The sequence below is a fragment of the Harmonia axyridis genome, chromosome 4 (genome assembly GCF_914767665.1).
Source record: "Harmonia axyridis chromosome 4, icHarAxyr1.1, whole genome shotgun sequence".
In the NCBI taxonomy this organism is placed as follows: Eukaryota; Metazoa; Arthropoda; class Insecta; order Coleoptera; family Coccinellidae; genus Harmonia; species Harmonia axyridis.
In genome coordinates, this window is record NC_059504.1 from 42648438 (window position 1) to 42675124 (window position 26687).

General features: G+C 36.7%; 1 protein-coding gene across 3 annotated transcripts in view; it reads left to right on the top strand.

Annotated features, from left to right (window-relative positions):
• The window catches only part of LOC123677556 (neuroligin-1-like), a 536762-nt gene that overhangs the window by 418542 nt on the left and 91533 nt on the right, over nucleotides 1-26687 (top strand). The window lies entirely within an intron of this gene.

Below are 26687 nucleotides of genomic sequence, written 5' to 3' on the forward strand. Positions count from 1 at the left end.
TACAATTAACCTGATGTCAATAATTCTTGCTTTCAAAATAATGAAAACACACCTTTTTCGAATTGAATGAATGCCCTAGTTTAACTGAAAACTCATTCCTAAAATGTCGATATCGGTCGTTGGATTTTTCAGCAAAACGTGTTATCCGTATATATTCGAATTACACCAGGGATTGTCGTATTTGTTTTTTGTTGATTTTCTGTTCAATTCTCGTTGCAGTATTCGTTATTCAATTAAACATTGCGCTAATTGAATCCCGTTGCATGCCTTTCCTAATTAAATGTTTCGTAGAGTAAACTCGGCAAGTTTTTCGTTTACGGAATTGAATTCGGTACATAAGCCGGATTCTACTTGTTAAATTCTTTGTCTGAAAGCAAATTGTGCTCATTAGCGTACATTTCAAGATTTTTTTCAATCGAAATGAAGTCACTTCACGTTTGAACTGTGTGTTTTTGTTTTGAACAATTCAAATAAATGTTATCGTGGGGAGAAACTTGAAAAATATTTCAAGTTGAGTTACGGAGTTGTGAGTTTCATTCAATCTGATTGATTGAGGGTAGGTTTACTCAATTCATATAGAAAAATAATTCTTTTTATTTTTGAGAATGATTATTATTGGTCTTCAATTTTCAAATTTTTCTGGCAAGGTGTATTTCATGCCATTCTGAATAACTTCGGATTATTGTCTATTGGCGTTCTGTGCTTTCTGAAATCGTTATAACAACGTCAACTTTCAAAATTTCATTTCTATTTCAACACAAATAAGGTCCAACTCATGTGAGTTATAAGTGGTTCCATTGAAATTTCAGCTCTCACAGACGACCAAATATTACGAAAGTACCTACATAGAAAGCCTGATTATTCAATTTTAAGATTTGAATAGATTGCTTCAGAGGTTTTGGTGCACCCCTTCTCGGGAGATTATGGTGTTCCATCCCAGGACCAATGATGGAATCATCAGCCACTCCGTGGTCCCTGTCATATACACCTTCACGACACGCAGATAATAGTATCTTTGTCGTAGAACGGTTCAGTTGATGTCCCAAGTGTGCGACTTCATCTGTCGAACTAGCAAGTAGTCACATTTGGTGATTGCTCCATATTGGCACTTTGAAGTATAAAGATTTGCTCTCAATTCTGCATTTCATTTGGTTCACTGACAGACCAATTGAACTTATTTCTGGCTGTTTGAGTAGAAGGTACCAAGTTTTAAAAAACTATAGTGCAGTCTGGTATTTCATCGATATTGTTCAAGGAAATCCTCAGAATTTCATTTTGGGAATGCTCTATTTTTTCTTTTCTACACCACTACGCAGATAATTTGCAGGTGCCTTTATATTTTAGTCTAGGTGAGCAGAACAAGCCATGACAGCTCTTAATCACGGCCTTCATAATACTTCTGTTACCTCTAAATCACGAAAGCAATATTATTTACTTATGAGATTAACAGAGCTGTATTTCTCTATCTATTCGGCAATGGAATAAAACTTGAATCTGATGTGATCCTCTCTACAGACACAGTAAGGAACTTGAGAATCTAGCTGGATAAAAATCTAATATATGTAGGCTTGGTTAATCGAACGTCTAGAGGTATGATTCGATTACCTGACCTTTCCACTTCTTCTCCATGATGGATTCGTAATAATTGAACTCTTTTTGATTATTTACATCTATTTACAAAGCCAAACTTATACAGTACAAACTCAGTATTGAGAAGATCCCAATTACGTCTTAATTACAAGTTTCTCACTATGGTACCGAATTTCGTCTTTAACTCGTTTGTTGATTACTCGAGTCGTCTTCGATATGTCACGTCTTTATCGTTTCGGTCGTCTCAATCTAGTCCGCGAACCGTCTTTTCGTCTTACGTCTTAAGTTTCAACCGACAGAACTTACTCTTACTTCGACTTAGACCGAACTTGAACTTTACCCGTCTTCGACTTAATTTGAACTGACTCTCGATTTGAACTTACTTCGTCTCCTGACCGCAACTTAACCCGTCCACTCTGAATATCCTTCCCTCTTTCCGGCTTGACCACACCCTTAGGGAAAGTACCATCCCCTAGTCCAATGAGAGTTTTGCCGTACCGCCCACAAAGATCTTCGCAGATTCCTGGAAATCGAATATTCTCGAAGGACTAGAACCTGATACACAGATGTGACACATCTAGTACAACCGTCTTGTTCTCGAACTTTCCCAACCCCAGTAAGTCTCTAATAGGTCTCCAAGCATCCTGTTGACCATCTCAATTATTTACTGGGAACAATAACTGGATCCTACATATATTCGTATCATTTGAACTCATCATTACAGAAAGCTATTTTTCAGCATACATGGGTGCTATGTCGGAGATCAAAGTCAATGCTTTGTGATTCTTTAGTACTTTTCCTTGTGAACTAATGCGATGTGGTATAATATGACACTTGTATAGTGGACGCGAAGATGCAAAATTGTAGCTTGAGGTTAATATTTGGAATTATTATCAACCGATTTCTCATAGCCTTAAATTAAATGAATGGATTATAATAGAAAAAAACGTTGGTTAATGCTTGACTATATTATAAAATTTTTAACAATATAAAACCTCTTTACCTATATAACAGAATACCTTTTTGTATAGACGTGCATCATAACTCATAACGTCAATGTAAAAATCAAGAACGCTCTAACTCTTCCCATGCACTCGAATGAAATGTTCAAGTCTTCTTTTTCATATCAGATTACTCGATTATAACATTTGTGCATTCTTCTTCAGCCAGGCTCAAATTTGAATTTTATTTCAGTTTCTGTTTTTTTTTTCTGAATGCCATTCTCGAATTTTGTGGCAGGTGTAGAAGTAGGTAGGGGTTGTGCAGAAGACGCTGAATTTGATGTATTTGCTTGATTAGTATCCGTGCCAAAAGCAAGAGGAGGAATCTTCAGCATTAGCAGTTACACGTCAAGCCATTTCCGAGTGGATTGGGAATGATTCAAAAACATGGAACTCAGGATCCTCTTGAATTGAAGCCAAGAGATATTGAACGTTGTTTTTCGCTTGTGAAAAACTACTTCAGTGATAAAAAAAGGCAGAATTTTACTCATCGTATCATGGTGTTTGATGGATCTTTTACATAAACTAAAAAAAATAGTCATGGGGACTGCCCGGTCATGCCTTCTACTGCTGTGTATTTAGTGGGACCAGGTCGGTTTTATTTATTACAAGATGTTGGAACCATTACTGGTAAACGGTATCGACTTCAATTGATGTGATTGAGCCGAGTACTGCGCAAAAAACCGCCACAATATAAGTAGAGGAACAATAAAGTAATTCTACAGCACGACAACGCTCGTCCTCACATTGCTAAGCCTGTTGAAACCTACCTCGAAACGCTGAAGTAGGACGTCCTACCCCACTCACCGTATTCTCCAGATATTGTACTATCTGATTATTACTTATTCAGGACAAGAGCACATAGTCTGGCTCATCAAGTTCTATTAGGTATAAGAAGACATCTGAACATGGCTTGATTAGTGGATAGCCTCAAAAGAGGAACACTTTTACCGTATTTTACGGTATTCGAAAAAAGTTGTAGCTTACAATGGGCAATACTTTGAATGATTCTTTTGTTACCATTTTTTTCACAATAAAGTTGTATATTCATTAAGAAACAGTAGGAATTTAGATAAAGTGAATTTCATTGTGGCATAATGTTTTTATATGATTGATAAAGATCATTTTAGCTTTGAAATTGTGTTTAAATCGACATTGCGGTGAATAATTCATAAGGGATATTGTAATTGATAGGGGCGTCAAAATTAATTCTGCTCCAGGGCGATAAGCCCCTGCTTACACACGAAGCTGAATAAATAGAAACGAATGGATTTCTTGAGAATTCTTGAGAATCCTAACCTCATTCCTATTTTTCTATGGGTTTATATAACACATGAACCCATAGAAAAATCTTCATATAATGCAACGTCGTATCGGAGGCATCCTGTCCCTCTGGAAACGATATCCCATATCTCGAAAAGCCAATAGGCGTTCGCAAACAGATAACGTATCTCGAATTTCTGGTCTTTGGATCCTTCAATTCATTCCTCATGCTCTATCTCGTGCAGATATCTAAATATAAATAGGTACACAGAGCTCCGAAGTTTCCGAAGTAATTTATTCTCGAGCACGCTTAGAGAAAATGAATGCAGCGAATAACCTACGCCAGCCTGCTTCCGATTCACCTCCCGCGTGCAGGACGTTGGGGAAGGGGGTGTACGAGGAGGGGCCATCCATTATGCATACGATTTTGTCTCATTTAATTCCATTCGGCGAGGAATTTTCTCATCAAACTTTTCGGAGAAATGGAAAAAACTTTTTCCGTGATTTTTTTTCTCGCGTGCGCGCGGCTAGAAGTCTATTGAACATCCAATTGATATTGAAATTCCACTTATCCGACTGGGAAGTTCGTTTTATTCCGATCGATAAATAATTTTTGGCTGTCCTAAATGCGAATACATCCAAACACCTGGGAAGGGGGAGAGACGCAGAATGACGTGTAGCCGAGATGGATTTTTTTGGGTAAATTTCGGTGTCGTCATTTGAATTTCTTATTGGATTATGGGAGGACGCAGATTGAGCGAATTGAAAAAACTGATGGATTTCAGCGGATTTTTTTTGAATTTCTCAAAAGATTTAGTTAGATCCGATGATAAAGAATGATCATTATATTTTTTCTCGATCGTTCAAAAAAACATATCCAGATAATTCGACCATATAGTGGTCAAATTTACAAAATCTACACCAAAGAAATGCAGAACTTTATATCTACCTACCAAGAAGTTTGTATGACCATTTTGTTAGGTCAGTAATGTTCTTCAAGGGTCTGCCCTCAAATTAAATTTGCCCTACCATTCGGCCATACGTCTATTGTATAAACCTAAAACTGGAAATTTATTTTCGGTTCTTGAATGCCGAGATTGAGTTAGTTAATGGGCAAAACCTTAGTAGGACTAACACTTGCTTGCTCCGATATCACTATTGCCGGCTGCCGAATGCATGATCTCAAATTTAGAGGATATAATTATTGTCAATTCAAAAATGTTTTCAATAAAACTGTACTTCAAAGAGTTGAATAGTTCAATCTATCGATATTATAAGCCTTTTATCTTCAAAAATGACATTTGTCAAGAAAAATGAACAGATCAGGAAATCAAATATTTCTTTTTGTTATACTAACTGATAAAAAAACTGCAACACCCGGAAGAACCTGTTTAAATTTTTATTTTTTTTTTGGTAGAAAATAGATAGAAAGGAGTAAATGATAGAAATATGAAGGAAAAATCGGAGGGTTTACAATTTCTTTTAATAAATTTGTTAATAATGTGTATGTCCTCCAACACGTCTCGGCATTGATGCAATAAAATGGTCGTCTTCTTTTTCTTGAGGGATTCTATCCCAAGCTGCCTGTACTTCATATCTCAGAGCCGCCATGATGTCCCAAACATTCTCTATGGGCGAAAGATCGGGGGATCTGTGCCGCCATGGCAAAATATTCACATGGGTCGCTTCAAAAAAGTTTTAACTAAACTTAACTTAACATGAGTGAACAAAAGATATGCATGGTCGCAGTTCCCGGAAGGCTTACCGAAGCAAAACGACCCCAGTTCAAATAATAATAACTTAACATGAGGTCGGGCATTATCTTGCTGAAATATTGGATTCTCGAGCCGGTTAAGGTGAGGGAGAACATATGGCTCCAATATTTATTTCTTGAAGGTAAAGCAGCGCTGTCATGTTACCTTAAATAAAGACTTAAGATGACCTACTTGCATGTGCAATTGCACCCCATATCATAATGCTTACTGTCCGGTATACATGACGCGCAACATCAAACTGAGGTTTACGTGTTTCTCCTCGACGTCATCTAACCCTTCTTCGGCCATCATGTGCAACCAAGGAGAATCGAGATTCATCAGAAAAGACGACCTGATGCCATTCCACGTTCCAATGTTGACTTTCTCTGCACCACTGTAATCGTTGCCGGCGAAGCTCAACCGTCAGAGGTAACACATGATGGGGGTCGATAATGCTGCAGTCCAAAAGCCTCATCCGGCAGTAAACCGTTCGGACACCTACAGGATAGCCTTGTTCTCCTAACCACTCATCAGCCAAACATCGAGTTGTCGCAAATCGGTCTCTAATGGCCATAAGTCTTTGAAGTCGATCTTGAACTTCATTTGTGCTACTTCGACGTCCGGTGCCTAATCTTCTCCGATTTTGGGCATTATCAAAGGACGCTTGGCAACATTTCATAGCAGTAGTTTGTTGGATTTCACGTATACCTACTTATGCGTTTCGTCCCTGGCACACACACCGGACTCATCAGTGTGACTTTGGTATAATTGTGTGTGCCGTGTCACAGACGCTTGGGGAATTTATTATTACCGGGAGCCGCCGGGACTCGAACCCGGGACCTTTGTCGTATCTCGGTGCGTGAGTCTACCTCTTACCGTCTAGGCTACCGAATGCTGTGTATATATTGTTGCTATGTGGAGCTTTATGAGAAGCCGCCACAAGTTGGATTTCTGTTCGTTCGTTTAGCGATTTCTCGAAAGGACAACCCCACCTCCCAATAATTCAACATCTTTCAAATTCACTTAGCTGGCGATAAATTCCTCGTAAACTTGCTCTAGGCATTTCAAAAACAAGTAAACATCGACTTTGGATCTCCTCGAACAGCTGGTCTGTTGTAAAATTTAAAAAAACCTCCAAAATATCTAAATAACAACAATTGTTTACATGAAAATACCTTCACGATCCTTTTCTCCAAATTCAATCATTTACGCCTTGATATACTATCCAGGTTTTTCCAAAAAAAAAATTGAAATTTGAACAGCTACTTCTGAGTATTGTAGTTCCTTTAACAGTTAGTATATATTACAGCTGAAATACAATATATACTTCGGTTTGTATAATTCTTTACAAAATAAACAATTTTACGATGACGGATGATATCCATTTCCAATGATCCTTTGAGAATTCTCAAAGGAATATTGATCCAACCCGTATAATGATGTGCCCACACTTCCAGTACAGGAACTCTCGAATATTTCATGGAAATCTGTTCCGATCAAAAAACCACCAGTTAATTCCAAAGATTTCCCCGACCGCTTTCACGATCCCGAAAAACATCTCTTGATTAATTGAATTCATCCCGGATTTCACGGCAGACATCCTTAGTTTGGAATTGATGGTGTCCTCTGGATCACCTTTATCGGTCCTTTTTGCCGTATCCTGATAACCTTCCTCATCCTCGAGAACGACGTGGACGTGTTTGGCACGTCCCTCCGTAATCCTTTAGAACATCGTCCGAGCAATTCGAGCAAAACAAGTACCATGACTCAACCTCGATTTTCCATGCCCGAGTTTCCCTCATGGTTGCCAATTTGCGTATAGATTGTATCCGCAGCCCATCGAACACGTAGCCGGTAGGAATTAAATTCATATTGGTCTATGTGCTCTCGACCTGAATATTCCTTTCGGAGGGTCTATTATGCATATTCGTCCGATTAGTTTGATGATTTTAATGAAGTGTTATATTACAATTAACGAAAAATCAGGGATTTTTTTCAAAACGTGGTGAAAAGATATGGTTTGCAATCGACATTTCCTAGTTCGATACAACTATTTATCATAATAGTTTATGTGTTTTTGATTAGGTAGTCCTCAGGGATCCATATGGAGCCATTAGTGTTAAAAGCGGTCAAAGGTTCGAGCAAAAATTATTTTTTTCTCCGATTGACAGCCAATATTGAATTTGCAGACACGTCATATCAATCAGCAAAGTAGTACTTTTTCTGTCTAGGCAGCAAAGTAACTACTGCCTAGGCAGTAAAGTTATTATTTTCAATGCTAAGAAAACATTCGACATTTTCTGACAATCAATATTTTTGGCCACCTTCGTTATTTCTGGAGGCTTAAGTACTACTAAGTCGCTATCACTGTCTATAATATAAATGGATCCGATATTTTACCGAAAAACTGTCAGATATTTCAAAAGTTGTCAAACTTCAATTATCGTGGACATATACATTTCCATAGCAATCAACCACTCCAACAATTGCGATTCCTATCAAATTTCGTTCTGATTTATATCTACAGGAAATATAGAGATATTGTGGTTAAATAATAATTTGCAAATAAAATAACCTACATATATCATTATAAACAATCGGAGAAAAAAGTATATGTTCAACTCGGCAGCAAAGTAGATTGACCGCTTTGGCTGAATTATCAGCCGCGGCAGTCAATTTACTACTTTGCTGCCTAGTAAAACAAATAACTATTCATCTCGCTAGCCGTTTTGAATTTATTCATTTTATTACCTGAATACTCAGCTGTTTTCTTCTTCGACAATAATAGCACTAGCAGAATTCTCTTCAATTCTTCCAATACAAGTTTTCGTTTCGATATTAAAAAAAGGACTATATTATATTTTAGGAGAAATCAATGAATATACCAAGTGAGCCTTTCAACTTGATAAGGTAAATTATCTTTAAAACTATGTAATTCAGAAAAAAAAAAGTTTCAACTAAAAGTTGTTAGGTATCAAGGGGCAAGCAAAATGAACCTCAACCTTCGCTTCAAGGTTATTCCAAGGTCAATTTGATTCTTTTTGAAAGGTATATCTTTTAGTGCAGTTTCTTAATTTTCTTCATAAAGAACGAAGTAATTTTGGTTTTGAAACTTTAGTTCATTGGATTTCAAAATATTGAACCAAGTTTTGTTTGAACGGTCTCGAAATAACCTAAATAAGAAAATATATGTGGGATCCTAATTCTTAACACCCGACTGAATGATACGCTACTGACTTTACGAAACGAGAACTACACGATCGACCCTAAAAGGTTGCCCTATGCAGATTTATCGATATAGGGAGACGTAAGGGGAAGAGGTACTTGAGACGGAGACTGGAGAACGATACAGACCAACGAGGGTGGAATTCGACGTAAGACAGTAGACGGACATAGTTAGGATTCGACGTTACAGATTAGACGGGAAAGGTTAAAGAATTCGACGGGAGAGACGCATATGATTCGACGTAAAATATAGTAGACGCAGCGAGTTAGATGATTCGATAATTAGACTATTAACAATTAGACGGAATAAAATAACTTCTATAGTTCTATAGACGAAAGTTCAGTGGCTGTACATTCAATTGACGTTGAATTGTACATAGTGTAAATAAACATTAGTTAAGTTCCGGCGGCCTTTTTTATATAACCCCTAGACAACGATATAAAAACCCTACATTTTGGGGGCTCGTCCGGGATATAAGAAGAAGAAAACCCCTACATCGTCCGGGATATAAGAAGAAGGAAACCCTCACATCGTCCGGGATAAAAGTGGAAAAACCTTTTCATCGACGGGATAAAAGAAGAAGTACCCCTACATTGTCCGGGATCGAAGAAGAAGGAAGCCCTATCTACATTGTCCGGGATAAAAGTGAAAAAAAAACTTCTCATCGACGGGATAGAAGAGGAAAACCCCTACATTGTCCGGGATAGAAGAACAGAACCAAATATTTTGAAGAATCATTTGGAGCAGACATCGAAATCGACGTAGAAGTGTTCAGAATTTGCGACGAGGAAGAATTGCCAGTGAGTCAATCAACAATTGGGAATACGGAAGAAGCCAGTGCCAGAGGTGTAGACGAGAGAGTTTCGATCCAGTAGACGAAAGGACCGAAACGAGATCAATTTTCCGCAGTTATCAGAGGTTGAATGGTAAAATTGTACATGGGCGCCCGCAGGGGGGGCCAGGGGGGGCCGTGGCCCCCCCCTGAGATTTTGATTTCCTCATTTCTCAGCACAACACCCTCAATATAAGTTTATCAATCCAAAGAGCAAGGAAAAAAGGAAAGTAATGGATTCACAACAATTTTCCGGTTTTCAATGACAATCAAGGACGTCTTATCGTTTATCAATAATTTTCATTTTGCCCCCCCTGAGAAAAATTTCTGCGGGCGCCCATGAAATTGTATGCAGACTTTCAAGGTAGGACGTTTATCTTTCCAATTTCCATATTGCGAGGCTTGTTGAAGAAGACGACCAAAGAAGAGACTTTATATTTGTTTTTTAACATTTTTGAATTCTGAAATTGCATTTGAACATTGTTGATATTTGTGATTATTGATTTGATTTATTTTGTGAGAATATACAGCCATTTAACGTTCGCTTTTAGTTCGAATTTTTGATAATTTCAAGTTGAGATAGCATAGTCGAATTAGTATTGAAATTAGAGTTTACTGTTTTAATTTGGCGGTTTTCGTTCATTTGAATTTTCAGTTTTTCATTGAATAGTGATTGAGTATTTTTTATTAAAAATGTCAACTTTGGGCGATATTACAATTATTGAAAATCAAATATCCAATGCAACATTATCTGCTGTCAAAGCATTACATTTTATTTGTTTCGGTGATGAAGGCGAATCGCGAAAGGTCCGTAGAGCGCTACGTAAATTTTCGGGTTTTGGATGGGACAAAAACTCAGACGATCACTTGACTAAAGTACAAGACGTTTATAAACAACTCAAACTCCCAGACCTGATAACCGTTTCCAATATGCTTGGCTTGGATTATAGTGGAACCGATGACGTAATTATCGATCGTATATGCTCATTTTTAATAAAATTCGAATATGGCTTTGAACAAAATGATGAATCGGAGAGAGATGACGAAAATGACGACGAGACGGAAAACACTGACGACGAGAATGAAAACAGTGACGTAGAAAAATATTCCTCAAGACATGACAAATTCAACAGACGAAAAATTATGAAAAAAGAGAGTGGAATGTGTCTGCGATTGCAAGCTCATCTCATCTTCTTCGCTTATCGTTGCTCGACTCTCTAAAACAATCTCATGATTAATCTTATTGTAAACACTTAGGATTTGGAATTGTCCTCATCGATTACAATGACTGCTATCTCGTTTTATTCGCTCTCTATACTCATATTTTGACATCTCTCAAAGTTTCTCAGAATCAGACAACCATTTACGATATGGTCTGTTGCTCCAGAATCTGCAAAGAAGTTAATGATTGGATCAAGTTTACCTGTTTTAGTTTCTCTATGCCCTATACTTCCAACCCTTCTTGCCTTGGAGTGACCTTCTTTGTCGAATCTCTTACTCTCTCTCATTCTCCTCTGGTCTACGTGGCTCCGTCTCTTAGTGTTGAAACTTGGCGTGTTCAACCTAACTCTACTCGATCCTTTAAATTTAACGGGCCTAGTCTCGTTTGTGCCACCATTGTTAATGCAATCCTCTAACTTGATTGTCCTACAACCGAAGCAGAATCACTTACTTACTCTGTTGCCTCAAATTTCAATCAGTTGACCAGTGTCTTTCTTTGTTACAATGGAAGCATTTTAATTTATGTACCCGTTGAACTTTTGGAATCTCCTCTTCAATTTCAGACCTCTTCTCAACCTCCAATCTCTCTGGTCTCTCTCTCTCTCTGATGAAGGTCTTGATCTCGTCTAAATTACCTTCTTGGTTTGGGGTCTGTCTCCTGGTCAGATCTGCATCTCGTAACTTGGATATGACTGGTAATACAGCCTGATAAAGTGCAGATCTTATCTTTTGAGCAGTTAGCTTAATCACACCTCACATGCTCTTACCTGAAGTGTGTGTCGCATTTGACTTGCACTTCCTGGAGCACCTCAAACCTCTACTTACTTCAACAGGGTCTCGGATATTCAAATTTTTTCTTTCAATAGTTCTTCTCAATTCTGTTTATGATAATGTCTCATACTTAATTACTTCTCTTGGATTTGTTGGCCTCCGAAAAAGTTTGGTTACTCGTACTTGGCTCTATGACGTCCAACAAATCATTTGTCAAAAAGCTCTGATCATAGACTGTCCATCCAGATCTTAAATTTGAATTCTGTTCTGTAACATGGATTAATTTTAAATACCTGGGTTTTCTAAGCTCTAGAATTTAACCCCAGAAATTATTCTCTTAATTTGTCTCTTTTCTATCAGATAGATGGCAATGCGTAAAAGTTAGTAAAAACAATACTACTGTGTCTTCAGATTGGTTGAAAAATGAGGTTGGAGTTCCACAAGGAGGTGTTTTAGCATCACTCCTATTTTTGATAATGATCAATGATTTGTTTTTTCGGCAAATGAGATTGAAGATTCTGACATAACCAACTATGCAGATGATACCAATCTACTAGTAGCAGGTATGAACTCCAATCAGTTAGAGCAGAAATGTGCCATAATTTACGACTGGGCAGAACAGTGGTTTTTGAAAAATAATTTTGTAATGAATACCACTAAAACCAATATTATAATATTTCGTGCAAGTAATATAAAACCTAAACCGTACACAATAAATTTTAACAACTTCACCGTAAACACAACAGAAAGCACCAAATTCCTCGGAATTGTCATAGATGAGTTTTTAAAATGGACTCCACACATAAATAACTTGGTGAAAAAACTTAATATATTCTGTTATGCTCAAAGAATATTAAACAAATATGTGGATGAAAAAATTAAAAAAATTCTATATTTTGCTAACTTTGAATCCTTGATTAGATATGGAATAATTTTTTGGGGAATTAGTTCCTCAGTACAGTCGGTATTTATTATTCAAAAGAGAGTATTAAGAATACTTTTGAACTTGAGATACAGGGAATCGTGTAGGGGAAAATTTAGGTCCTTGGGAATATTAACTGTATATGGTCTTTACTTGCATGAATGTTTGTTGTATCTTCATAGAAATAAAGCTGAATTCCTTCAGAATAATACAAATTTCACCTACAATACAAGAACAGCCAATATCAATGTTCCCATGCACAGGTTGACTATATCCGAAAAGTGCCCTTCTTACATGTGCATACGAATTTTCAATAATTTGCCCCAAAATATTAAATATATACAGAATTATAGACAATTCAAATCAAAAACTAAGAAGTTCTTAATAGATCTTGAGGTATATGGTTTAAATGATTATTTCGAACGGAAATTGTAAAATATTTAGTTATAGGTTGAGTTTATTTGATTAGAGTTAAGTTATGTATTATTGACACTATTTCATTTCTTCTTTATGTATTCTCAGGGAATATTTGAAATAAAGTTATCTATCTATCTATCTATCTATAATCACCTCTGTAAAATGAATTAATTTTTGAATACCTGGGTTTTCTCAAATTCTAAAATTTAACCTCAAAAATATTCTCATATCTCTAATGACCTCTGTGACATGAATAAATTTTAAATATAGCTGGGTTTTTCTCGTACTCTAAAATCTCTAAAATTCAACCTCAAAAATATTTTCATAACTCTAATTACCTCTGTAACATGGATTAATTTATATATACCTGGGTTTTCTCATACTCTAAAATTCTCTTCTCTACTCTCTCTATTGTACTCTCTCCATTGTCGACAATTTCTCCTCTCTCAGATCTCTAATTTCTCAAAAGGGGGTTTTGTGTAATGACTCTAAAATTTCTCTAGCATCTCTCATCTACGTATCACTCGTTGATACTTTTCTAGTCAGCTAAGATCAAGGAAATGGGCAATTATTAATTGCATGAAAAACTTACATTGGTTTCGACAATTCTCTCTTTCCTCGTAATGCATGAAACCTATATCTTCTGCACTTACGGAAATGGTGGAATCGCTATGATAATCCACCAATGGTTTTCCTTGATTTCCTTTGGCTGCCATCTATTTCAGGATTTATGAAACAAAATATTTATATTATGTATTCTAAGATTTTTGTGCATTATATGCTCTCTTAGTACATCTACTACCAGGTATAAGATATAAAATTTTGTTTCGTGCTTCTGAATTGCCTCAGACGCACAGCAATCTGATACAATCCGAAACGGAATTATCAAGTTTTCAAATATCACCACCTCATACCTGTAAACCTTACTACAAAGCGGTATCACGCACTGCAATGAAAACCTGTTGAGTTAGGTATGGCCATTTTACAAATACGGGATGAATACTTGAATCCTATAATATCCCTAGCTTACAAACAAACAACACAGCACAGCAAGCATTGTATGAAAGAAGCCCTGAAATAATTGTTATCACTAATCTTACCATACTGCAGTTTTTGTAGTTTAGTGAAATAAATAATTCCCCAAATTTTTCATCAATATATATAGTCTCAAAATATCTCAATCTCTGGATTATGTTTATGGAATGTGAAACATCCAATTTTACATGCTCCAAGCAATGTATGTAGAATCTTCAAATCTACATGCTCCAATTCTCTAGGTGTGGTATGTAAATTCTATAAAATTATCCAGTCTAAAACAGAAAGTATGTTAGCACAATTTCTAAAGTTTACATAATCTCAGGCTCTGAAAGGTTTGAATAAACACTCTAAAATTTCCTCATGTAAACCTCTCGAATGATGTATGTACATCTCTCAAATTATGACTCTGAAAAATACTCTAAATTCACATAATATTACTTTCTCAAATGATGAATGTGAAATCTCTAAATTTACAAACATCTAAATCAATTTGATACAATGAGTATGCAGAATCTACATCTGCATAATCTAAATCTATAAAACATGTGTATATTAAAATATCTCATTTCTCTAATCTGAATCTTTTATCATCTGAATCTATAAAACATGTGTATAGTAAAATATCTCATTTCACTAATCTGAATATCTATCATCTGAATCTATAAAACATGTGTATAGCAAAAATATCTCATTTCTCTAATCTGAATCTATCATTTAAATCTATAAAACTTGTGTATAGCAAAATATCTCGTTTCTCTAAACATCAACTGTCAATAACCGTTAAGAATCAAAGTTGATTCCTTGTCTAATAGATAGGTAAACACATTAACCAAATATAGTATATACTGTATAACAGGAATTCTCTATTTCAGGAATGAATATGAAATAAATCATTTCCATTCACTGAACTAACTAAAATATCTCTAGCCTCATAATTAAGTATAATTCAACTTACCTCAATGTTTTTCTTGTTGTTTACACAACATATTTTCAGAATAAGTGTTTACCTTGTTGCGCAGTTTAAACGTGCCCTGGAGCCCATAACCTATTGGATATTTGGGGTTTTGAAATACAGAGTATTCACTAATACACAGATAATGGTTTTAATCGTTTATTCTCAAGACACTCAGTAAGTCTTAACTCTATCTCAAAAGCAAGTACAGTTCACAAGGCAAGAGGACCTGACAGAAGGCAGGTTAGAAGAGAGTGTCACTCTAAAGTCTTGTCCCTGACCTTCGCTCTCGACCATCGAAGGTCCATTCTTGTTTTCTCTCTCGATGGCCCTCGATGGCCTCGCCACGTGCAGACTCGTAGCGCCACCGCACGACATGCAATAACACTATCAAGTGTAGGGTTGGTTGTCTCTCTCGTAATCTGTTCGGATGAAGTAATATTCTAACAATCATCAAATAAAGTTATATTGTATGGTGCCAGAAAATTTCAAGAATTCAAAGAAAAAGTGAAACTCTATGAAACTATTTCCAAGAAACAACCTGTAAGAGATATTAAACCTTTCAAGATCAAAAGAGACGGTATGAGACATGAGGGAAAAAATGAATTTAAGAAGGTATATAGAGAAAAAATCAGTTATCAGAATAGGAATGAAAAGCAAGAACTTTGTTATAATTGCGGAACCCACGGTCATAAATCCAAAGAGTGTCCAGACAGAAGTAAAGGCGTGAAATGTTTTAGTTGTAAGAAATTTGGTCATTTATCATCGAACTGTCCTGACAAAATTTCACAACAGACTCAAACTTCTAAAAAGGTAAATACTATGAATATAGTACCGCGAAATGCAATAACATTGACGTTTGACGAAATTAAATTAGTAGCATTATTTGATACCGGCAGTGATATAAGCGCCATTAGACAAGACGTTTACGAATTGTATTTTAGCGAAGATCCAATTTCAAAGGATACGATTGTAATCAAAGGGATAGGAGCAAATCGAGTTGAAACAATAGGTTCCATCAGAAAAAATGTTAATATTGACGGTGAAGAATTTAATATATTGTTTTATATTATACCCGAAGAGACTTCTGACTTCCAAGTTATAGTTGGAAGTAATTTGTTGAAACAGGCAGAAGTAAACATAAGAGAAGATGGAATAATTGTACACAGAAAAGTAGATAACTTCTTGATGAGTATTAGAGTAGATGAGAAAATAGATGATGAAATTGATTTGAATCACATAAACGACGAAAAACACAGACAGTTAGTTAAACAAATTATTGAAGATTATAAACCAGAAAAGACGAAGTCAACTGACATAAAGATGAAAATCATACTCAAAGATGAAGAACCAATATACCAAGGACCTCGAAGATTGTCACAACCGGAAAAGGAACAAGTAGAAAAACAACTTGAAGAATGGTTGAAAGAAGGAATCATCAGGGAAAGTTCATCAGATTTTGCCAGCCCGATAGTACTTGTACACAAAAAAGATGGTACCATGAGATTATGCTGTGACTACAGAAAGCTGAACAAAAATACCATAAAGGATAGATTCCCTTTACCTTTGATAGAAGATGTATTAGATAAATTAGAAGGTGCAAAGATTTTTTCGACGATCGATTTGAAGAATGGATTTTTTCATGTAGATGTAGAAGAGAGCAGCGTCAAATATACTTCTTTTGTTACCCATAATGGACAGTATGAATTTCTTAAATGTCCGTTCGGTTTGTCAAACAGTCCACCTGTTTTTCAACGATTCATAAATCACATCTACAGAAAGCTAGCAACACAAGGTATTGTGATATTTTATTTGGACGATCTCTTTATTCCTAGTAGTACGATAGATGAAGGAATAGAAAGATTGAGAATAGTTTTAGATGTTGCACGTGATTATGGTTTAATTATAAAGAAAAAGAAGGGTCAATTTTTGAAGGAAAAAGTCCAGTTCTTGGGATACCTTATAGAAGATGGTAAAATACAACCGTCAGAAGAAAAAACGTTAGCGATCAAACGATTTCCAGAACCTACAACTGAGAAACAACTCCAATCTTTTCTTGGGTTGACTGGATATTTCAGGAAATTTATACCATCTTATTCTATAATTGCAAAACCATTGAGTGATATGCTGAGAAAAGACATGCCATTTAAATTTGAAGAAGCACAAAGAAAATCTTTTCAAGAATTGAAAGATCTACTTACTTGCTATCCAGTGTTGCACATTTTTCAGAGAGATCTACCAACGGAGTTACATACTGATGCAAGTAAGCATGGATATGGTGCATGTCTCATGCAAAGGTCAAGAATTGACTCTAAACTGCATCCTGTATATATTTTGAGTAAGAAGACGACCCCCGCTGCAGAAAAATACAGCTCGTATGAATTAGAAGTCCTCGCAGTGATAACAGCCGTTAAGAAATTTAGGACTTACATACTAGGAATGAAAATTAAAATAGTGACTGACTGCGCAGCATTCCAAAAAACTATGCAGAAGAAAGACTTGACTACAAGAGTGGCGAGATGGGCTCTTTTGCTAGAAGAGTATGATTACGAAATTGAACATAGACGAGGAAGTAGAATGTCTCATGTTGATGCACTTAGCCGTTATCCCATTGTGATGTTGATGACTGAAGAAGATGGATTATTAGAGAGAGTAAGAATAGCTCAAGGAAAAGACGAGAACATTGCGACCATCAAAAAATTATTAGAAGCAAAAGAAGAACATGAGAATTATTTCACTAAATATGGCATAGTATATAAATATATGAATGGTAAAGAACTTTTAGTCATACCGAGAGCCATGCAGACAGAGATTATTAAAAAGGCACACGAAGAAGGACATTTTGCCGTTAAAAAGACAGAAGAATTAATTGAAAGTGAATATTTTATACCCAGGTTGAAAGATAAAATTCAAACAATTGTATACCTTGTATTTTAGGCAACAGGAAGGAAGGAAAAAAAGAAGGATTACTTCATCCGATTTCTAAGTTAGAAGGCCCTTTACATACTCACCATGCTGATCATTTAGGTCCCATACCATCGACGAATAAAAATTATCAGTACATTTTAGTGTTAATAGATGACTTCACCAAATTCACATGGATTTACCCTACAAAATCTACAACTGCTAAAGAAACCATCAGTTGCCTAGTCAAGAAGCAAAAAACTTTCGGTAACCTGAGTAGGATAATTACAGATAAAGGTACAGCATTTACTGCAAAAGAGTTTGAAGATTACTGTAGTGAGGAAGGGATTCAGCACGTGACGATTACAACGGGTGTACCTAGAGGTAATGGACAAGTGGAGAGAATAAATCGAACAATCATCCCAGTTCTTACAAAGCTTAGTCTAGAAGATCCAACTAAGTGGTACAAGTTTATCGACAGAGTCCAGAGAGCACTCAATTCGACGTTCCAGCGGAGTATTAAAACAACCCCTTTTGAAGTATTGATAGGAACCAAGATGAGAAGAAAGGAGGATATAATGTTAACAGAACTCATAGAAGAAGAAGCGAAGAAACAATTTGACGAAGCCAGAGAAAATTTGAGAGAAGAGTGTAAAAAGCACTTGATGAAACTCCAAGATGAAAATCGTAAAAATTTTAATGCAAAAAGAAAGAAAGCCGTTGTTTACAAAGAAGGTGACCTAGTTGCGATTAGAAGAACCCAATTTGGTGTAGGATTAAAAGTGCATAAGAAATTTTTAGGACCATACGAAGTGATCAAAGCGAAGAGAAATGATAGATATGACGTAGTTAAGATAGGAAACCACGAAGGACCCATTCGGACATCGACTTGTTCGGAGTATATGAAGCCTTGGATACAGTATGAATCCGAGTCGGATTCTCAGTAGGATGGCCGAGTGTGGGATCCAAATTCTTAACACCCGACTGAATGATACGCTACTGACTTTACGAAACGAGAACTACACGATCGACCCTAAAAGGTTGCCCTATGCAGATTTATCGATATAGGGAGACGTAAGGGGGAGAGGTACTTGAGACGGAGACTGGAGAACGATACAGACCAACGAGGGTGGAATTCGACGTAAGAGAGTAGACGGACATAGTTAGGATTCGACGTTACAGATTAGACGGGAAAGGTTAAAGAATTCGACGGGAGAGACGCATATGATTCGACGTAAAATATAGTAGACGCAGCGAGTTAGATGATTCGATAATTAGACTATTAACAATTAGACGGAATAAAATAACTTCTATAGTTCTATAGACGAAAGTTCAGTGGCTGTACATTCAATTGACGTTGAATTGTACATAGTGTAAATAAACATTAGTTAAGTTCCGGCGGCCTTTTTTATATAACCCCTAGACAACGATATAAAAACCCTACATATATATATATATATTTTTCTGCTTTTCTTGATACCTTACAATGGCTATTTGAAGATTTTTTTTCTAAAGTACATAGATTTGGGATAATTTCATTGTGAGGAGGAAGGTATGGCAATAATGATATCAGCCACGGCTACGGTTGCAGCAACATTCCTTTTGATGAAATTTTCCATGGCCAATTCGCATATTTGCGACTGAAGTCCTCTTTAATGCCCGCCACTCACGAAGCGTTTTCCGAGCGTTTGGAAGCAGGCGTCGAAGATATTCCAGTCGGGCACTCAAGTTCATTCTCTGATTTACAGTCGTGCGGCCGTATCCCGAGCTGCCTGACTGTAAAATTATCCGAACGCTCGACTATGGGAGCCTCGTGAGTGGCCGCCTTATGGTCTTGAATCGATTGTTTAGCATTGGCATAGACCCTCATAAAGTCTATAGCACAGATGAGGGGCCCTTTTTAATTATCTATAGGCTATAGATTTCAATTCACAAGATCGCAATCGCAAGAGAATTTTATGGACGTGTTATTTATCGAAGAAGCGATCACAATTGGCCACCTTTAATACCTTCCGACCTCAATCTTTGGGGCCACGTGAAAGATTAGGTATATACCAATGCTTCACAATTTATTTAACATATGTATGGAAGATGGAATTCGTGAAATGATCCGAGTAACTATAGCCGCAAGTTTGCGAATTGTTCATGGAAAATTTCATTAAAACTATATGGTGCTGTAACCGTATCCGAGGCAACCATTTGGGTGATATCGTTGTTCCATTGTTGATAGCAAACCTTCCTCTTTGCAATGAAATGAATCTCCATGGATATTTCTTAAAATATACCCACTCTTTTCTTTTCAATAAAACCTCTCATTGGAAAACTCTATGTATGGATAAGGTAGCCATCTTTATGTGAACATTCCATTGAGATTCTTATAATTTATCCAGGTAAAAAAGATATCATTAAAGGACTCAACACAACCTCTCATGGAATCGAAAAAGAGTCCTTATGTTATGCCTCCAACCATAACAACATAACGTGTTTCGATCTAAAACAGATCCCTACCTCCCATAAAACAGATAGGAGGGTCCAGAGATCTCATACACACACACCAGGGGCGGATCCAGGCGATGTCTGAGGGGGGGCCATAGAAAGTCACGGCTCATATCGATTAGCAAAATAGCGGAATTTTTTGTTGGTATCTATCGAGACACGTGTTTTTTTATAGAAAGATGTATTTTAGTATATCATATCAAATTCAGTTTTCAAAATTTTTGTAGTACAAAACACAAGTTCAAACAATTTCATGAATATATGTAGATTTATTTCATGAGAAAACTCATGGCACAAGAAAGTATGAGGTATAGAAAAAATTATTATTTTTGCATAGAAATCAAGATTTCAATTACCACAGTTAGAATGATCCAATTCCGGTCGAATATGCGCCGTTTTTTTCTTTAACGTGTTGCTATTTTGAAGGTTTGTTTATGCCTCCCTCATAGAAGCCCTAGTCGCTATTCGCAAAAAATTGAGACATTCGAATTTCACGAGCCTTTGTTGAAATGAATTTTTCACCAGTAAAATTGTTTGGCATGGACAGCAAGAGAGGTAATCACTTGGGCCAGGTCCGGACTATAAGGTGGATGCATAAGAACCTCTGGCGAGTCACTATCGATGTGTGTGGCCTTACGTTGTCCCTATGGAACACAATTCCTCTCCTATTGGTTGCTTCTGGGCGATCGCTTCCTTCAGAAGGTCCAAATGTTGAAAGTACAGTTCCGAGTCAATATTTGTGCCTTAGGGGAGCAGTTTATGTAGATGATTCCCTGCCAATCCCACCAAATACATAGCAAAACCTTCCTGACTGTTTCCGACAGCTCACCGCTTTTTTACTAGGACCGTTTTCGCTTGACGTTGTCGGAAGTCATCCACTTTTCATCACCAGCCACCAACCGTTTCCAAAATAGGGTTATTTTGTTGCGATTCAGCAGCGATTCGCAGATGGAAATTCGGTCCAAGAAGTTTTTTGCGGTAACTCGTTTGGTACCCATACTTCTTCTTGAGACCAGCCTTATGCAAATGGTTCCAAACGGTTTTTTGTGCAATCTTTAACTCTTGAGCAATGGAAACAGGACCAGAAAATGTCCATGATTTTGTCGATATTTTCGTCAATTGGTCTTCAGCGCGTAATGCATCTTTGACATAGAAATTACCGGAACGGAATCGACGAAACCAAAATTGCGCTTAATTGGCTATTATAGTATCAAGACCAAAAACACTATTTAAATTTTCAGCCGCTTGGCTCGCATTTTCGCCTTTATCGAAGAAAAACTCAAATATAACGTATTTCTTCCTTGTTATTCTGTCCATCTTTAACGCGCGCTTGAACTAAACTGAGTAAACTAATAACAAAACTGTCGCAAAAGATAATGTGGTACGAAATCTCATCTTTCTAACGACATGTAGTGGAATCCGATCGGAGCTATCTATTGGAAAAAAATATTAAAAACTAAATAAGTGCATTTTTTTCGATGATTCAGGATACACTTTTATATTCATAAAGTCCGCGAGGGGGGGGCCATGGCCCCCATGGCCCCCCCCCTGGATCCGCCCCTGACACACACCAAGACTGCGAGAGAAAAAAAAAGACATTTCAATTCAATCGGGCTGAATGTTTGTTGCTCAATATTTCCCATCCACAAACAATTCTCGCACTGCCTTCCTCCCACGTAATAAAGTAACCGTTCACTTGTGGGCCGAAGCATCCCTTTCTTGAGAGATTATACGACCCCAATTCTCCAGGGTCGCTCTTATAAATAACAATTTGTTGTCTCGATTGTTTCCAAGCTTCTGGACCGTGTTATCCTGGCAAAGTGGCTTGGAGATTTCTCGTTACCTCCCTTGGCGGGCAGGACAAAGCAGCCGAACGCTGTTTGTCATCGAGATTGTAATTGTTAATATAAGGGATTTCCACAGCTGGCTCCTATGGGGTGTACTCTTATTGATTAAGACTGGTGGAAATTGAGACAAGTCGTTTGGTGATAACAGAAGTATGGTTTATTGGTTTGGAAAATGAGTGAAATGGATACCTTTTTTTGGTATTCCAAAGCTTTTATATAGTTTTTGTTGTGAGAAAAGAGATTGGATTCAGATGAAAGTTTTTTCTGAGATGTTTCATTTTGAATAGCCCGCTATATGGGCAGCTGTCACTTTTGAATAGGGCATTCCAATGACCTGTCAAAACAAATTCAATATGGCGGCTGGGGGCAAACAATGCTTTGTTGTCATATTGTTCTGTTATAAGTTGATCTAAAAGTTGTGAGATTTTTGTTTTCGAGACTGCATCAAATGATTTCTATATTGTTTAGAGCTTATTAGAGGTATTCTCACGAAAAAATGCCTGTTACATGCCTTGTAGTTGATTGTGGAAGTCGTTCCAACAATTGTAATAATTTACAATAAAAAATTACAGTAGATAATTGTCATGTGAATTGTAATTATCTTTACACATACCAGACTAACAGTCAAAATCAACGTAACAATGTTTGTTGTATATAATTATTTTTTTTACAATATTTTTTAATGAAAATATTTGAAATAGACATGAAACTTTTGGTTTCTCACATTTTGAAATTTGAAATAACATAAAATGAGAGGTTATCAGATTGAAATGGTATTTATTAGGGTATCAGAAAATAATTTTTTGTACAGGGTGTTTCAAATAGATCTGGCCAACTCTCTGGGGCTAATAGAAAAATAATGCTTTTTTTGCTCAGTAGAGAGATAATTATTTTATTGAATTCAAATAAACAAGTAAGAGCTAAATATTTCATTATTCCAGATTCAAATTTCATGTTATCATTCATAATTTTCCTCATATATGATATTATGTGAGACGTGGTTATTTGAATATTTTTGTATTTTCATGAATACAGGGTGAAAGATAATGAAATTAAAGACAACAACAAAATTAGCAATTACGTAACATTCAACGTTTAAATGATTAATTCACATCGAACCAAATACTTTCTTATGACACTTCAAAGAGCTATTTGCCCACAGACGCCATATTGGGTCGCGTGATTTGGAATGCCCTATGACTCATCTTTCGAAATTTGACAAGTGAGATTGAGCCATTACTAAAAATGGAACGAAAGAATGATACATCGAAATTGTTCAAATATACTACAGAAATGGTCATAATTTAGCAGTCACAGTTCGAAAAACTAAAGCACTTTCGGGTAGTTGCTCAAGAACAAGTGAGAATAATGCTGTTGTAGCCCGTAGTGTGGACGAAATATCAGTTTTGTTGATTCCTCGTCGAAGTTGAGAATTAGGCAATTATGGCCGGAATTGGAAGGTATTGATGTGGATGGAGTTTATTATCAACAAGACGCCGCTGCGTGCCACACAAGCAACGAAACAAATTCAATTTTGCGCTGCGCCGTCTTGTTGGATCCAAATGCCGTCAATGTTTAGTTGATTGATTTTTGGAAATGCCTATAAATTGAAAACAGCGACGTATCGACATTTTTCACGATTTCGAAACATTGTTCTGGCGTTAAACAATTCATGATGAATTGACTAACCTTACTAATAATAATAATAATTTATTCGTGCTAAAAATACATAATTTTACACATGTCCAAACAGTAATGAGAAAAAAGAAAAAAATTAATTTAGATATTCTTCAGTGCTATATACCGCGGCATTTGCTAGATGTTTCTTGACTGTCTTCTTGAATTTGTGCAGTGGTAACTGTCTGATTCCCATGGATCTCACATTGTTATGAAGCAAGCTCAGCCTAAGGTTCTTATGTTTGGCAGCGATTTTATCTGCTTTAGAGTTTGTAGCTTGCTCAATTTTTGTTATTCCTAGAGAAGAATCCGCGAAAGGAAAATTCTCTCACCAGTACACCTGCAGGCCAGAATTCTGGGGCGCCCAACTTTTTAAATAGTTCTTCTGATGCAACACCCACACTGAACGCCGAATTTGAACCCTTCGTGTCTAGTTTTCGCACTTCTATTCCGTCTTTAACTTTCATTTTTCCCAAATAGTCTATAATATCCTCTTCCTTAACAATTCCCGCTATTTTTCCTACATACATCCATTTCTTCCTTAATGCACCCGTTATTCCGCAATTATTATTAGATCCAGTGCATATAATTTTGTCTTTATTTTGTAATTTTCGTCCTTTAATTACCGTTTTCCAACCAGAATTAATTTGTTCTGGTGTTGTAATGTCCTTATTTTTGTTGTTCTCCACGATTGTTTTGTTTTCACTATAATTTTCATTTGGAATCGCCGTTACATCTGTGGTAGATGTTGATGGTAACATATTTTTAAGTACTTTGTTACTTGAATTTAAACCCTTGTTTACTTTTGAAGAATAGGTTAGCTTGTCACTTTGACGATTTTGACCTTTCTGTTCGTTCACAGAGGATTTCTGCACCACAGAAGTTGACTCAATCATAGACGAGATATGAGAAGGTTGACTTTGACTGTAATCCTTATCTCGACTTTCGGGTTTTTTTTGTTGTTGATTCTCGTTTTTTTTAGAAGATTCCAAATTTCTCACCTTTTCCGTCAATAATTCGTTGTTTTGAACCAATATAGAATTTTTACTCTGGGTTTCGCTGAGTAGGGATTCAAGATATTGTATTCGCACTTGGAAAATATGCAATAACACTCTGGGATCTTCGGATATTTCCTCAGAAATTTCACTTTCATGAATGCACAATGTGGATTTCTTCGTCGCCGCTTGCGTAAGACAGGATGGGTGGAAAATATCTTTACATTTCGCGCACTTGACGAATTCAATTACTTTTCTGTTACAATGAACACAAATTGCCTTGATTTCTTTAATTTTTGTAGAAATACTCGCACTTTTCGAGCGGAGCTCATCTAACGCATCCTCTTCGCTCGCCATCTTGTTGAATATTCTTACTGAACTGGAATATTATTACTGAACTGGAATGCCAACACAGTTTGATATTCTCCATTGTCGAACCATAGACAACAACCATCTTAGCTTCTCATGTATATGAAAACACCTGTTATAATTATGATTCATGAATGTGCAGAATTCGCCGTACGCCTCAATCCCTTCAGAGCTTTTCTCGGAAACAAGAATTCATTGTGTTAGCCGCTCTCTTCAGAAATTTGAGATATTCTACAAAGAAATAATAATTTGTTGTATAAAATTAGCAGAGTTTTTCCCTCTGTAAACCCACACATCGTCAGGAGCCTTGCCCCCCCCTCCCTCATCAACTTGTTGAATGTAACACGACAATTTTTTGTTCATGGAATCTTCACTATCTTATTTATCACTTGAATGAAAACAATAAACCATCAAAAATTTTTGATGATCGAGAAAATACAGTTGTATTCGAAGTTTATCAGTGTTCATCGAATAAAGAGAGTTGTAATATTAAGAATATTCCGTGGAAAAAGCCAGGACACTCCTCTCAGTTTGACCGGGCAAGAATGGTAGGCCTATATCAAGAAGCTTTATCGAACTACCAGACTGCGCAACGTTTGAATATTCCAGACTTTAGTATTTCCTGGAAACTGGCAAGATTAGACCATTCTATCGCAAATTTCACTCGAAGTAATCGAGCGGTATCTGTAACAGGTAAATTTTTAAGGACCTAAAGTTGGGTAGTCTCAACCAGTACCTTAAGGAGACGGTTGCATACCTCAAATTCAGGGGCCAGAAGATTTCTAAGAGTACATCGACTATCACCTGGACTTAGAGCTAACCGTCGGAAATGGGCAGAACACCACCAAGACTGTCTTTTACCAAGATGGCGAAACTTTCTTTTCTCGGACGAGTCACGATTCGGTTCACAAAGTGATAATCGACGAGAAAGGTTTTAGCCCGGAAAGTTGTGCCCTTCAAAAGCGGATCAATGATGTGCTGAGGGGGTATGATGTTCGGTCGTCGTAACCCTTTTATTACGTTGAATAAACAATGACCGGTGTCATCTACGTAGAAAACATCATTGAACATTGTTCCTCTGTGCAACAAATCTGGGGATAATTTCATTTATCTGGATGAAAGCGTCCCACCACACCGCACACGAAGGGTTCAAAGAGAACAAGATCCAGAGAATGAACTGGCTAGCAAACTCACTAGACATGAATACAATTGAGCAAGTATTAGATTACTTATGGAGAGCAATATCCAATCGCCAAAAACCACCTTCAACTTTTCAGGAATTGAGAGTTTAGCCTTTCAGGAAGAATAGAACGATGTGCCTGAAAATGTCATAAATGACTTGATTCGAGGGATGCCTTGGCGTATTGGGCAGTTGATTGAAAGAAGAGGTGTTAATATGGGCACACAGAACA